The following is a 15,959-nucleotide window of genomic DNA, read 5'->3' as shown; positions in this document are numbered from 1 at the left end:
TCTTGCTACACAACCTTTGTGCTGCTGTGCAATGCAGACTTTGCCTAGGAAGCTCTTCCACCTAAGTCTTCACATGGCCCCTGTTCACCAGTGAGGACAGCTCCCTTCAGGAATCTCTTCACTGGCCTCACCCTTCCCAGCCAAATGCACCCCCGTGTCCTCTCCTTTGCCTTTACTTTATGCTCTCAGAATTTCTTATCTGAAATGGTAGCATTCATGCATTTCTTTGTCTCCTTCCAGCAGAAGGCAGGGCCTTGTCTATTTTGCTAATGACTGTATACCTGGCACCTGGTAGGTTCTCAGTAATGACCTGTTGAATGAATTATTAAGTCCAGAGTTGAAATTCAAACTGACAGTGAAGCAGCCTGGATTGCCAAGGTGTCCCTGTGAGATGGATGAACAATTTCAGTACAGACCCAATTGATTAAGCTTCTTTTAAGGGGTCTTGGGATAGTATGTGACTCAGACCCCGGCAGATTGTGTGCCCTAAGCTACCTTCCTGTAGATATCTGAAACCCTTCTACTGGCAATTCAGATGATGCCTCAATGTTGAAGGTTTCATCTTCTCTTGAATTTGCTACTAAAATTAAAACAACCACAGCTTACTCCTATTGGCTAATAAAAGATTAGGGGAAAAAGATTTTTTCTGAGAGACCAGACCAAGAATAGAGTTGCCTAGGAAAGCAGATGATAGTCATGCTAAGCCTTCTTCACTGCGCCAAGATGCCTATGACATAGCCCTTTGGGGAAATTAGTCCTAACTGCTACAAGCCTTAACAAAAACACTTTGCGTGGCTCCTGGAACTACAACCTCCTAACTTCTCTCTCTCCTATGTAACTCCAGTTCCATTCCCAGTCCCTATTCCCCAGTGTGATTTCCCGAGAATGGGGATTTGGCGATTTGGTAGTCTAATTCAAAAACTCCTCTGCCTCTTGGGTATTTTGCTATCACAGCAAATCAACCAGTCCTGTTTCCAGAGGAGAGTAGTTTTGTAGCAGGTAATTTAAGAATATCCAAATAATACCAAGCTTATTAACTAATTAAAAACATATACATCCTTAATAACATGTTAGAAACAAAGAATCTGGCTGCCAAAGTATTGCAGTTTGGGTTCCCCAAGAAGCAGACTCAGACAGAGGTTGGTAAGCCAAACATGTGTTAGGAGTAAGGGAGGGATGGAGGTAGGACTGACTGGGCAGAGGGAAAAGGTGGGCTCAATGTAACCTCCAGGAAGTCCTCAGCTCATCCCTGTGGCCCCTCAGAGTTGACTGCCCTGCTAGGAGTCTAGGTGTCCATTCTCCCACACCAGTCCAAGCTGACCCTAGGGAAGAATAATTTCTGGAAGCCGAAGACAGCTGAATCTACAGATGGTACTTTCAACATCTGGGAAAGTAAGCCTCTGATTGGAAGGTGGCATCTGTTATACCTAGCATTTTTGTTTTGATGTCACTTCATGGTTGTCAACACTATCCCATGTGTCTATGGCAAGGTACTTGAGTAAATTATGCACTGAGTGTCCACTGAGTTGGCTTTGTTGCTGGGGACCTGTCCTTGTTACCGCTCTGCTTCTGGGGTACTTTTACTTCTCTAGCCCTAAGGTGCTATAATCATACACAGCTAAGAGCGTAGTTTTGATGTTACTGTCATTATTGTTCCTGTTCCCATTTTGTGAAGAATTTGTAGGAAGCATCAGGTCCGGGGGTTGTTTCTTCACCATCTGCAGTGGCTGATCTGGCTGATTAGGAAGATGCTATCGGACTCTCATTAATGCTGCAGACTCATCTAAACCCAAGTCCCACGAGTTTTCTTTGAAATAAGTGAACAAAAAAATCCCCTCAGCCTGGATAATGATGGAGGAACTAATTATTCAGACTTCCCATTATAGTTTTGCCTATGTAAGAATTGCAGATTGGGGCCCTGAGTAAGCAAGGTTGAAAATTAATGTGTTCTGGAGCTGAGAGGGAGGAAATAAAACTGAGGCGGGCTTAGGAGGGAAACATGGATTCTCGGTGTCAGTGAGGCAACAAGGTCACGATTGTGGCCTTTATTCCTGGGGCCTGGCTAGCAATACAAGCAAAAGGACCCTCTTTCTTCTTTTTATTAGCATACATCACTAGTACAAGGGGATTTCATTGTGATAATTCCATTGATGCATGCAGTGTACTTTGAACAAGTTCACCCCTGATACTATATTCCTTTAAGCCCTCTTTCCCCTCCTCCTTTTCTCAAACAGTGTTTGATGGGTGTCACTGTGCTATCTTTATATGTACACACTCACACACATGTATATAGCCTGCTTTGGTCCTCTTCACCCTCTAGGACCCTCTCCTTCCTCCCTCACCCCTCTTGCTCATCCCCCAGATGGTCCCTCTTTTACCTTCACGTCCCATCACCATCATCACCATCATCATTTTAGGTCTAGATTTCACATGAGTGAAAACATGCAATGTTTGACTTTTTGAGCTTGGCTTAGTTTGCTCAACATTATGCTGTCCAGTTTCATCCATTTTCCTGCAAACAGCACAATTTCATTCTTTATGGCTGAATAGTACTTCGTGGTACACGCGTGCAAGCACGTGTGTATGTATCACGTTTTCTTTATCCATTCAATCAGTTTTTGGGGACTTAGGCTGATTCCACAGGTTGGCTATTGTGAACAGTGCTGCAATAAACTTGTTTTCCTCTTTTCTACTGTGAGTTTTCATTGTGGCAAGTTTAGTCTCTGAAATAAGACATAGTTACACCTTATCTTACTCAACTTTCTGCAAAAACCCACGGGCATGGAAAAGCAAGGAAGTGATATTTTGCAAATTCTGCTGATGTTTGAGAAAGCATTTGGAAAATAAGATTCTTACTAGAGAGGTTCTGCTTGTTTGAAATTCTAACGTCATGGTTAGGGCTAGGGATTGGTACCAGGCACTCGTTAGGCCCAGGTCCCTCTTCCTGCACTACTCCTAGCTTTGGGGATACAGAGGGAAGTTGATCTGCTTCCATACAGCTTCAGGTATAGTAATCAGTGTTTAATTTGGATGGAAATAAGGTCTTGTGGCTCAGCGGGTGGATTCTCAAATCCTGTCTTCAATACTTCATAGCTGAATATCTTAGGCATCCTAAATTAACTTCTCTGGGCTGCCTGTTCAGCTCTAAATGAACAATAGTCACAGTGCTGACTCCTAGAGTTTCTGAAGGGCCTGAATTAGATAATAGATGTTGATATAAAATGAGTTTATATTAGGTGTTATTTGCTCAGATTGAGTTCGTAGGTATATGATGTTGTGAAGATCTATACCATTTCTGGGGCAATGCTGAAGCAGCCTGTCTTGATTAAGGTGAAAACACTTCGAATGCACACAATTAAGTTAATAAAACAGCAATGAAGAAGAATAGTTTTCATGGTAGAAACCAATAAAGTAATGCCCTCTTTAAAGTTAGATGTCACTGTGGGAGCTGAATTGGACAGTTGATTGGGTGCAGACAGAACATTACATGCTAAATTAGGAACAGTGATTTCTGCCAATAAAAGTCCAGGAAGTTATTTCTGTTAATCATGGAGTATACAGGTTAATCAAGAAATTGGGCTTTGCTACACCAGAAAGCCTTTCCCAGCTGAGCAGAACAAAATGTAGACTCACCAAACTCATTGATTAAAAATGCAACAGTGGGATTGGAAATTTTGATTTGTTTGCTCACTTAATAAGGCCCCACTCCATTAGGCAGGAGGAAGAGGTATCTGTGAAAACTAATATGTTTACAGAACTCTTCTTCTATAGTCTAGATATTTTATTTGGGAAGTTAAGATTCCTACATTAGAAATGCCATCAATTGTGTTTTATAGAAGTGCTTTGACACATCATATTGGTTTTTTTTTTCACTGTAGTTACATAGTAGATGGATGTTCCCAGCAGAGGTAAAATGAAAATGATTTAAAAAGAAAAAGGTCGCCAGTTGTGGTGGTGCACGCCGGTAATCAATGAGGTGAAGAGGATGAGGAAGAGGATCACAAAATCAAGGCAAGCCTGAGCAAAAAAAAAAAAAAAAAAAGAAAAAGAAAAGGTCAACTGGGCAAATATCTTAGAAGTATGTTTTGTTTCTCAGTTATAATAATAAATCTGACTGAATTAACCCTGTGCCACTTTAGAGCTGGCACCACATCTCCATGGTGTTTGGCAAAAGTTCTACTGTCTCTGACATGTGCCCTGGATCTTCCTGACACGTGTGTTAATTGATGCTAGCTTGGTGAAGACCGTGACTCCTGAGGCAACTTGATCACCAGTAACAGTCTCTCTCATTGGAAAAAGGAAGCAGTAGATACAAATTCCTCCTGAACAAATGATGTACTTTGTGGATGTTTTTCCAGCCATCAAGCTTGAAGAAAGTTTTACTTCTTTAAAACAAGATACAAGAAAGCAAGATGCAAGGAACAATCAGAAAAAAGGGGAGTTAAAAATGAAAATGATTGCTCCTCTGAAACGGTAGCTATGCCAGGGAGAAGGTGTTCATGTCTTGCCTATTGTAGGTAGGAATAATTTCTAAAATATACAGTAAAAGTTTTACTAAAACTCTCAGGAAAGAGATATCAAAAGTCAAGGTTGGGACCAGTGTGGTGGCTCAAGGGAGCGCCTGCCTAGCAAGCGTGAGGCCCTGAGTTCAAACCCCAGTGCACACACACACACACACACACACACACACAAAACCCCACAATCCATGTTACTCAGGTAAATTTCATTCTTCCAGTCTGCTTCCTTTTACTTGATGAATTTCAAATAATTTACTTTTTCTGTGAAAGAGAAATGCCAGGGTTACATCTGTGGTCTTTTGAATCAAACTATCCAGCAAATAGGGTTCATTTGTTCATTGCATATTTTTAACATTGTAGTAAGCTAAATATAACATGAAATTTACCTTTCTAACCATTTTAAAGCATACAGTTCAATGGCGTGAGGTCCATTCCCACTGCTGTGCAGCTATCACCACCCATCTCCAGAACACTTTCCATCCTGAAAACCTGAAGCTCATTAAGCAACTGTACCTCTCTCCTCCTCACAGCCCCAGTGTGTCAGCCACTATAACAAGTGTCTGAGGTAGTCACCTTGTAAAGAGAAAAGGTTTTGTTGGCGCATAGTTTTGAGATTCTAGCGTCTGATCAGCAGACTTGTTTTCAGGCTGCTGGTGTGTGTGGGGAGGCAGACAGGAATGATAGGGACTGTGTGGCCAAGCCAGCCACTCACCTCACGGACAGGCAGTAAAGGAGGAAGAGGAAGAGATGGGAGGCTCCTGATTTGTGTGTACAAATACCTCTTCAAACCTCTGCTTTTCAGTTCTTCTGAGTACACGGCCAGAAGTAGAATTGTTGCGTCGAACAGTAATTCCGTTTTTAAGTTCTAAAGGAATCACTAATTTCCATATTGGCTACATCATTTTGAATTCGTACCAACGAGTACATAAATGTAACAATTTCTCTGCATCCTTGAGGATTTTTTGTTTGCTATTGTTAAACACCATTCTACCCACTACTTTTTGAGTTCAATTGTTTTAGATTCCACACACAAATGGCAGCATACAGTATTTGTCTTTGCTGTGTTTAGCTTTTTTTTTCACTTAGCATAATATACTCATATAATTCTATCCATGTTAGAAACATCAGAGTTCTTTTTCAAGGCTGAATAGTATTCCATTGTGATATGGGTGTGTGTGTATGTGTGCGTGTGTGTGTGTGTGTGTGTGTATACACATATATCTCTCATATTCTTTATCCATTGATGGACATTTAGGATTATTCTGTATCGTGGCCTTGTGAACCCTGCTACAGTGAACATGGGAGTGCAGACATCTTTTCAACATACTGAGTTGAAATCTTTTTTTCATAGTAGTCGTATTAATGGGTGTGAGATGTATCTCATTGTACTTTTGACTTTGTATTTCCCTAATGATTGGTGATTTGGGGCACTTTTTCAAGTGGCACTTTTACAAATGATGCTTATTGGCCATTTGTATATCTTCTTTGGAAAAATAGCAATTGAAGTCCCTTGCCCACTTTTTAATGTGTTCTTTCTGTTTTTGTTGCTGAGCTGTGTGATTCTTTATCTATTCTGTATAGTAGTCCCTTACCAGATACATGATTTCCTCTTATTGGACAGCTTGCCTTTTTTCACTCTGCTAGTTGTGTCCTTTAACCTACAGAAGTTTTAATTTTGGTGTAGTCCAATTTTTCTTTTGTTGTTGCCTATGACTTGGGCGCCATGTGCAAAAAACCATTACAAAATTCAATGTTACTAACTTATTCCTGTTTCATATTACAAGAGCCTTATAAGACTCTCCATTTTGAGTTGATTTTTTCTTTTTTGTCTATATTGTGAAGTAAGGGTCCAACTCTATTCTCTTGCATGTGGCACCTGCACTTTCACTTGAAGTTCCACAGATGTTTCTGGTGCTGAGAACTACTAAGTCATGTCAGCTACCCCTTCTGCAAATACCAGATGTCCCTGGGTTAAAATGGTAAAGAGACAGTATTTGTACAATGCACATATGCTCACCAATGGAGCTCACTCTTTGGAGGTAATGTAAAATGTAGAGTAGCCGACACCCAGTGGTGATATATCCATATTTTCATTACTTTTTCTTCATGTACCAATTGTCCCAGACATGAATGAACAAGAAGATCAGGCCTAGACATAAGTATTTAAAAGCAGTCTTGGGTTGGTTATGTAGTTGTACCCAGAACAACTACCATCAAAAATCCTCCTGGACTGAAAATACAACTGAAATGTAGCTTACAGCATTCCCATAAATAAAGCTCTGAAAATGAACTCATAATTAAAAATTACTGAGATCCAAGGAAACAATCACCAAGTGTTGAGTCAGCAGAAAAATATATAGCAAAATTAGATACCTGAGAACTTTATATAATAGAACTATCAAATACAGTAAACTTTGTGCTTATATTGATTAGAGAAAGAAATGTTAGAATAAAAACAATGACAGAGACAAAATAGATGCCTTTCCACTTTAACATACTATGTTTTAGAATCTATATACCCAAAGTTAATTGTGCTAGGAAGTTTTCTCTCTAGGTAACAAGTTCACCCCCTCTCCACAGGAATTTCCTCAAATAACCAAGAAGAATATTATTGGAACTATTCTAGTGGACATTGAGTAATTAAAAAAAAAAAAACTATGGTGGTGCGAGCCAGCCCCTGGCAAATAAATTTATGAGACCTTATCTAGAAAGAAAAACCCATCACACAAAAGGGCTGGTGAAGTGGCTCAAGTGGTAGAGCGTAGGCCTAGCAAGTGTGAGACCCTGAGTTCAAACCCCAGTGTTGCCAAAAAACTATGGTTCTCTGAATGTAGAAATTAATTTCTAAAGCTGAATTCCCATTTGTGATACAAACACTTCATGACATAATAAGGGGGAAAAGAGAATAAAATGCCTTCAGCATGAGAAGCAGTTTGCAGGCTCCCCCCTTCACATCACAGCACATATGCAGCAGCAGTCTCCTTCCACTTAAAATCATAAATGTGTGTGCACAGTTTGCTAACTGCTGTAATCTCTGAGTGACAGAATACAGTGCTCCTTTATGTATATAAATATAAAATATATATTGTAACTTTATAGTACATACAGACACAGTTTTGCAATAAAAAAGCAAAGCAAAGCATGACAGTTACCATCTCACTGCATGGTGAGATGACAAGCATACCAGTTCAGGACATCTCTTCTTACTCTCTTTGTGTTTTCGTACATTCTAGCCAGTCCAATGAGGGAAGGGACTTTTATTAATGGGATAAGAAAAAAAGGAAAAAGATGTTTCTGAACATAGAAAACTCAAGAGAATCTACTGATAAATTATTATAATGCTAAATGGAGGCCAGCACGATTAGTGGATATAAAGTTAATATACAGAAATACTTTGCATTCTTCTACATGAGCAATAAATTAGTTTTGAGGGAGACATGGTGCTTGATATCCTTTATTTGCCTTTCAGATTTACTCTGTACCCTCTCTGCACAGTGGTGCCTTGGGAGGCTGCTCTAGAGTATCAGACTCCTTTGCACTCTGAGTTCTCATTATATTTGGTCAGTGATAGCACCACTGGGAGACCCAATGAAGGAAGAGAAGAGGACAGAGTTTGTTACCTAAACTCTCTCCCTGTGGGTTTGTTCCTGGCAGGCTGTATCCCTTGACCAAAAGTCACAGGTCTCACCAAAGAGCTCTCTGCTCAAAGCTATTTCTATCCTCTGATGTTGGGAAATTGCCTTCCCCTTGCCTTGGGAGTAGCATACCTCTGGATACTGTATAGTTCATTGGAGTTTCCTTGAGCCTTGCTTACTTGTTTTTAAGTGGCTCAATTTGTGGGTGCTGTTTCCTACTTGGACCCCAAGTTATACAGACATTATTTATGACACCAACAAATAATTTAAAGCATCTAGGAATAAACCTAACAAAGAAACCTGAGGAGTTTTTTTTATAGAGAAAATGATAAAATAATTAAAAGACATTTAGAAGAAGACATAATAAAGATATACCATGTACACGGCAGGAAGGGCCTTGCCCATGCTAGGCAAACATTTTACCCCTGAACCGGACCTCAAAAAGTGTTTTGAAGAATAGTAAATCAGGTAAGGGTCTGTCCTGCCAGAGAAAAAGTATTACTGTAAATGTGTCATAATTAAAACTGTGTGAAATTGGTACATGGTGGATCTGGAGGGAAAGAAAATGGTGTCAAAACAACTGGTTTATCCATATAAACAAAAGATTTTTGTTTTCTTGAACTTTGAAGATATTGCATTTTTTTATTATTCAAAAGTTGGTAGCAATCTGGCACTGAGCTTTTACCAACCCCATTTTCCCAACAGCATATACTCACTTTGTGTCTCTGTGAAATTTGATAATTTTCAGTATTTCACATTTTGAAAATGATCTATTGTGACGTGTGATTAGAGACCTTCGATGTTAGCGGTCTCATTGTTTTGGAGCTCTATGAACACACTCACCTAAGACGCTCTGCTGCGTAGCTGTTCTGTCTCTGCCCTCTCCTTAGAAAGCACAGTACTGATATCAGGCTGATTAGTAACACTATAGTGGCTTCTTAAGAGTTCAGGTGAAAGTAGGAATTGAATGTCTCTCACTTCATTTTTTAATTTATTTTTGGTGGTACTGGGGATTGAATTTAAGGTCTTGTGCTTGCTAGGTAAGGACTCTTTACTTATACCGTTAGCTATCACTTTAAATAAAAAGCTAGAAATGAACAATCTGAGTGAGGCATACCAAGCCAAAATGGACTGAAAGCTGGGCCTCTTCTGTCAAATTTGGGCATACAAAGGAAAAATTGAAGGAAATTACAAGTGAGATTCCAGTGAACACACAAATGACAAGGAAATAAAATACTTCTTTGCTGATCTGAAGAAAGTTTTAGGAGTCTGGATAAATCAAAGCAGCCGTGATGTTGCCTTCAAGTCAAAGCCTAACCCAGGCCAAGGCCCTGACTGTCTTCAATTCTATGAAGTTGGGAAGCCACAGAAGAAAAGAAGATAGCTAGCAGAGTTGGATTCATGAGGTTTAAGGAAAGAGCAGGTCTCCATGACATAAACAGGCAAGGTGAAGCAGCAAGTGCTGATGGAGATGCTGCAGTGAGATTGGGCTAGGATATTACGTCATCAGCATCAGGGCCAACAGCAAGAGAGACCTGCTAATGCCTTGGATGGTAGCTAGCATTTTTTGCTTAAATTAAAGTTTGTACATTATATTTTAGATAAATACATTCACTGGACTATAGTGCAGTGTAGAAATAACCTTGATATGCTCTTGGAAACAAAAAAATTCATGTGACTCATTTTATTGTGATTTCTCTTTATTATAGTGATCTAGGATCAAATTCATAATATCTCCAAGGTATACTGAGGATAATATTGACTATTCACCTCACGTTATATTATCTAGCTATCTATATTTGTCTATATATCAGGTGAATTAAAAAGTACACCATTAAAAGTTTTATGTATCACATTTTTAAAAGATTGTTTAAATAAGACCAAAAATCACAGGACATAAATGAAATAATTGATAATTTGTCTACATTAAAATTAAAATTTCCATCCATTCAAAGACATCCAGTGAAAGTAGGCACACAAGCCATACTTAGCAGAAATGAAGTTGATAACACCAGAGTACTCTCACAAACCCAATATGGAATTAAAAGTAATTTGCAGAAGTACGACTAAGTTAATCATACTAAAGCAAACACAATAGTATCACTTGTTTAGAGGTGGATACACAGTACTGAAAATATAAAAACATAACTGGAACAAGAAACTTGATTGACTACAGAATGGTATTATCTCCAGGGGGAGGAGATGAGACAGGGAGAAGTGATTGGTGCCCAAAAATAGCATGCAGGGTTTTCCTGTTGTAGAAATGTATGTGTTCATGTTTTCCATATTTTTCTGGATGTCAGAAATATTATCAACACATGTAGACATGGCACAAAAGTGGAATCTGAATATTGGGAATCAAAAGTCACTGAGCTAACAGTTATGGGATTTAACTTTTTAAGTCTAGAGTAGATATGAACTATAATATTTAAGAGAAAAATAGGAAAATATCAGAACTGTTAAAATATGTAAGCATTAAAGGGAAGGTAAAATTAAATAGCTCCTTTACTAGAAATCAATATTGACTTTATGGTTTGCTAGAAAATTAACATATTTCTCTACTAATAATACAATGTTGACCCAAATACAGGTAAAGACAAATTAGAGAATTAAAAAGAAAGTCAAAGAAGAATCAGAAAAAAACCATAATGGCTGTTTTCAAAATCAGAGAACAGCAAGGTAAAACAGGCCTTGTCTGGGTGTACGTTTTCCTGTATGACAATGGAAAAATGAGACCTGTTGAAATGCTATTCCAGGAATGGCAGGAGGGGTGATAAAGGAGAATGATGGAGGGGGTGAGTTCATATATGATATATTGTAAAAACATTTGTAAATGTCACCGTGTATCCCCAGTACAACAATAATACGATAATAAAAAAGAAAAACCATAATGGAATTAAAATCCATGTGGGTAGCATTAAAGTTCCAGAGCACAGACTCCTTGGGGCACTTTAGAAGTCGGTAAAGAATTCCACAAAGCCAGCCTATCATTTTATCAGGCTCTGATGGAGTGCCGGCCGAGGTTCTGAGTACCATGAAGAGAAGTCAGCATGGCCACTTTTTAAAATGGAAAGAATGGACTTGGTGTCACCATTTGTCTATCAGGTTAAATTCCTTGCCCAGAAAGCTATTGAACCTTTTATGAAAGCATTAATTTGAAAATCTTAAAAAACAGTGTTGGACTTAAAAATTAACACGAGTTGGTGAAGATTAAAATGTCATTTGAATCTAATTTTCTTCTGTGATGGGTCTGCCAAAGGGTAGTGACAGTGTAATTAATTGCTTGAGGCTCAGAAACCCAATTAATCTCTAAGTTGACTTTTATTTCATAGAATGTTAGCACTGAAAGAGGCCTCAAGGATCATCCAGCCCGCCCTCTTCATTTTATAGAGGAAAAAACAGATGTCAGGGAGGTTAAATGACTTGTTCAAGGTCAAAGAAGATACGGTCTATCCTTGCCACTGTACCCTATAAATTGATTCAATATTGTGCCCTAAAGCTTTTACGAGTTCCTGTGAGTTTGATTGTGAATTTTGTTTGAACACTTTGTCCTTCTGTTACCTAGCCTGACATAAAGTCCCTGAAAGTTCGTGTCATGAGTATTTCTTTGCAAGGGTTTCAAAGCTTCAGTTTTTCAGTTCCAAGCATTTTCCATACTATTTTTGCAGCAAAGGTTGCAAAACTGGAGTGGGGAGGGATTGTGTCCTAATTTACTTACCTGTCCAGGGAACTCTGGTGCAGAGGAGCAGCTACATATGGACTGCTGGAACAATAGAGGTCATGGGTAGATACCATATGTAGTACCCAGTCCTGGTGGCACAGGGAAGGCTACACTGCCCCTCAAGAATTCTCTGTGCCTGACTCCAAGATATGAGCTGAACAGGCTAGCACATGCAGCATTTTTAGGGGAGACCTTAGTGGAGCAGGAATCATAATAAAGATGACACATGAGAAGAGCAGAGGAAATGACAGCCACTGTAAATGTGGGAAGCATGGTGACATGGCATGTGCCAGCCTGAAAGGCATGGAGGTGCCCTGCTCAAATCTGCCCTTAAGGGAAGCTGTGGCAAGGAAAGTGGCTGCCCACCAACCTCCAACTGGTACATATTTGTGTTCACTGTTGAGTCCTGCTGAGGCCAGACTCTCCCTGATGCTCCCAGTCAAAGCCAGAGCACAGCCACAGATGAGAGCCAGGACTTTTAGGCAACCTAGGCCCTCTCCAATGGGAAGTCTTTACTTGGCTACATCCTGTTCTTCTGGCAGAGACTTGCTCAGAATTGTGCTGTAGTTTGAGGCTTCTCGTTTTCCTGCTCCTTTTATAGGTGTCTGGCCTGTTGTATGGTCTGAAGGCTTTCCCTGCTCACCCCTACTTGCCCCTCTCCTTATACCTTTCATAAGCCTCCTCCCCACCTCCCGAAATCTCTTGACCATCCAATTGGGTCTTTTCACTTGCTTCTCAGAAGACTGCAGCTGAAGCAGAATGTACCAGCGGCCTTGGTTGATGCCAAAGAGAGAGGAAAATGAAATTTGAGAAGAATTTGGGTCTTACTGTGCTGCTGAAGGTTTGACAGCAGTGGTTTCTGTTGGGTTTTTGTAGTTATCACAGTTCCTTATTTGTGCTCACTTATGATGGCATGGCATTAGGACATAGGTATTGTGGCAAAAATTTATTTCCTCAGAAAAAAATTCATGTCTCATGAGACATATTTTTAAAAGTTTTAACCTTTCTGAACTTGGGATGGATCTTAAAATAGATGATTTGCTACAGTTTAATTGGCAGAGATTTTTCTTTATTGATGAATAAAATAATGGTGTACCATGACCTTGGTGGTTCATAGTCTCAGTAAAGCACATTAGTGGACCTGAAGTGGTTGTCAAATTCAGGCCACCAGATAATAGACTCCACAGAAGGGGAGTGATGGATTAGCCTTTGTGTGTTGTTGACTGTTTTCCAGGCATATTGACTAGAAAAGAAAAGAAAACTTCTAAGGAATAGATATGGTAAAGGGGGACACAGTAGGTAACTACTGATATGAAAACATTAAGCTAGAGAAAGGGATGCAAGGAAGCATTTTAAAGTCATGGGGAACAAGAATTCAACCTCTTGTTACTTCTGGCTCTAGCTACTCTTAAAAAACATTTTTTTTATTGCTACTGTTATAACTGATGCTTCCTAACACAGAATGTTTTAGTTATTCTGTCTTCCTCCCAACATCATTTCTCATAATGAAAGCCTTATGGTAACAAAGGTTTTCACTGTGTTCAACTCTTGTCGATATGTGACCAGAAGTCACCAAGTAGAGAACCAAATAGGTTTACCAACTGTGTCTGGGGAGATTGGCTGAATGAATGGATGGGTTGCCTGGATTCTATAAGTGTGCCTGCTGATCTCATTGGATTCCTTGGGACTGACTGCTTCTAAAATGGGGTTGAAACTGTTGTTACTTTTCTTTCCAAATACTACCTTTGTGCTTACCTCAGTTTCCCAGCAGTCCTCATATTTCCAAAATAAGGAAGTCTTTGCCTCTCAGAAAACATAATTACTCCTGATCTGGAAACAAACACTGCTACTGGGTACACAGTCAACAGATACTATTGTGTAAATACTGTATAGGATATACATACTCTATCAGTATATTACGTCTTTTGTTATACCCAGTGTCACATATCTATGATAGGTTGTTAATGAGCTTTTATAGTCATTAAAAATTATGAAACAAAGTTGGGTCTGCCTAGGAAAGAATAAGTAAGTGAAGAGTCCCTTTGGTTTATTATGTGTAATCACTGGAAAAATTGATGCATTGAAAATACTTCAAACATGTTGGATTCAATGATTCTTTGAGAAAAGTAGTTGGTGTAGAGTGATGCCTGAGATTGAGGAAAATAATCCATAAAATAGCCCCAAGATTGTGGTGGGAAAAGGCAATGTGGTCTAATTGAGTAATTTTGAAATTAAAAAAATTTCTTGTGGTACTGGGTATTGAACTCAAGGCCTTAGACATGTTAAGCAAATGCTCTACCACTGAGCCATATCTTCAGCACTCAAACTTCTGTGCTTTTTTTCCTGTTGTTGTTTTTATTATGACCTATAGTAAGAGACATACTTAACATGATCTGATGTTTGCATTCTGTCACTGAAGAGTTTCAGAAAACAATACCTAGCTTACTAGATTTGATGCCATCTAATATTTTCTGGACGAGTCTCCATTTTTTTAAAGCACTGTTTCTGATCCACAGTTTGAGAAAACACTGGACTGTTGATCAGATCATGAGCTGGGTGTCAGGCTTGGGTACAAATCTGTGTTCCACTAGTGGCCCTTCTCCTGGGTTTGGTGAGCTCTCTCCTTTGAATCTCATTTGCTTCATATGTAAAGTGGATGGGTTGTTCTGAAGAGTAAAGACATGCAAAATGATAGCAGGCATGCAGCTGGTGCTCAGTGAGTGCTAAGGTAGCAGGATAACATTTCTAATAACCTACTGTTCCCTACTTGTTTCCCTACACACGTCATCATTCTATTACTTCAAGGCTGTTCTTTTGTCCTTGTCCTTTGAGCTCATCGATTCAACCTGTCTTCTCCCATCATTCAGCAATGGTCCAAGCAAGTGGGTAGGTATGAGGACATTGTAAACAGTTTTGCTCCACTACTCCCCATCCTTGCTCCTGTGCTTTCAGCAACGTGGGGTTCTTCGACTTCCCTCCTTGAGGGCTACTTCATCTGTTATTGCTCCCAGAAATTATTGTCTCTCTGTCTTCTCCCAGGACCTTTGAGTCAGTGCTCAGCTTGGGAGTGCCCAGCTAGTCTCTTTTTCAGTGGTACTGTTCAGATACCCCACCCAAGAGGCCTGGCCCTCTGGCCCTCAAGACACAGAGCTCATGGACCACAGTTGAAGTAACTGACAAGCCATTCCCTGATCACTGCATTTACTTCACACACACACCCCATTTTTTTGGGCTGGTTAATTTTTCACTAGAAAAAAATGCCCCAACTGAATCAAATTGGATCAAATTAGGCATTTTTTTAAAGAAATGAGAGAAAACCCTTCTAAAGGTAAACATATGTATGTACAGAAACATACATGTAGGCATACACACATAATTTAGCCAATAAGAGATTATATAGCTCACGCAGGCTTCCTCTGCTCTTCAGGATATGTTGAGAGTAGTCGTCTTTTCTTCACTGCTAATCAGATCCCACAAGTTCTACACCCTGTGTATGCATGTATCATATGGATGTGCCAGTACCCTATTTTCTGACTAATTTACCTAGCTTTTTAACTCCATTCTGTGCCTACACCTGTTGTATCTCTCCTGGGCTTGGAATGTGACTTTCAGTGCTCAAAAATGAGTAATTGAGGCAATTATCTGGGTGGAAGTAATTCTTCTGTTATATGGTGTTTTAAGTACAAGTAATCTTTTATGAAAGTACCCAGATACATTTATATTCTCATGCACAATAAAGAAGAACACTTACTGTGTAGTGCTCCCCAAACCTGGAAATAAAGGTATAACACTTATGTCATTCTTTTCCACTCTTAGTTTAGAATTCACAAAGTCTGCAATCCCTAGTTTCTTATAGACTTGGTGAGGATACAGACCAAGAGTGGAAGTGAGAGCAGGAAAGAAAGATGTATCAATCTAGGTGACAGATAAGCCACTTAATAGTGTCCTTTTACCCTCTAAACAATTATTTGGTATGTGGTTAGGTTACATCATCATATAGTCAATCTGATTTCCAGATTATGGTCGCTAAAATATCCAGAAACAGATTTTATTGTCTTTGTGAAAGAATCAGAATCAACATATGGA

The sequence above is a fragment of the Castor canadensis genome, chromosome 2 (assembly GCF_047511655.1).
Source record: "Castor canadensis chromosome 2, mCasCan1.hap1v2, whole genome shotgun sequence".
In the NCBI taxonomy this organism is placed as follows: Eukaryota; Metazoa; Chordata; class Mammalia; order Rodentia; family Castoridae; genus Castor; species Castor canadensis.
This window is presented reverse-complemented; position numbering follows the sequence as displayed.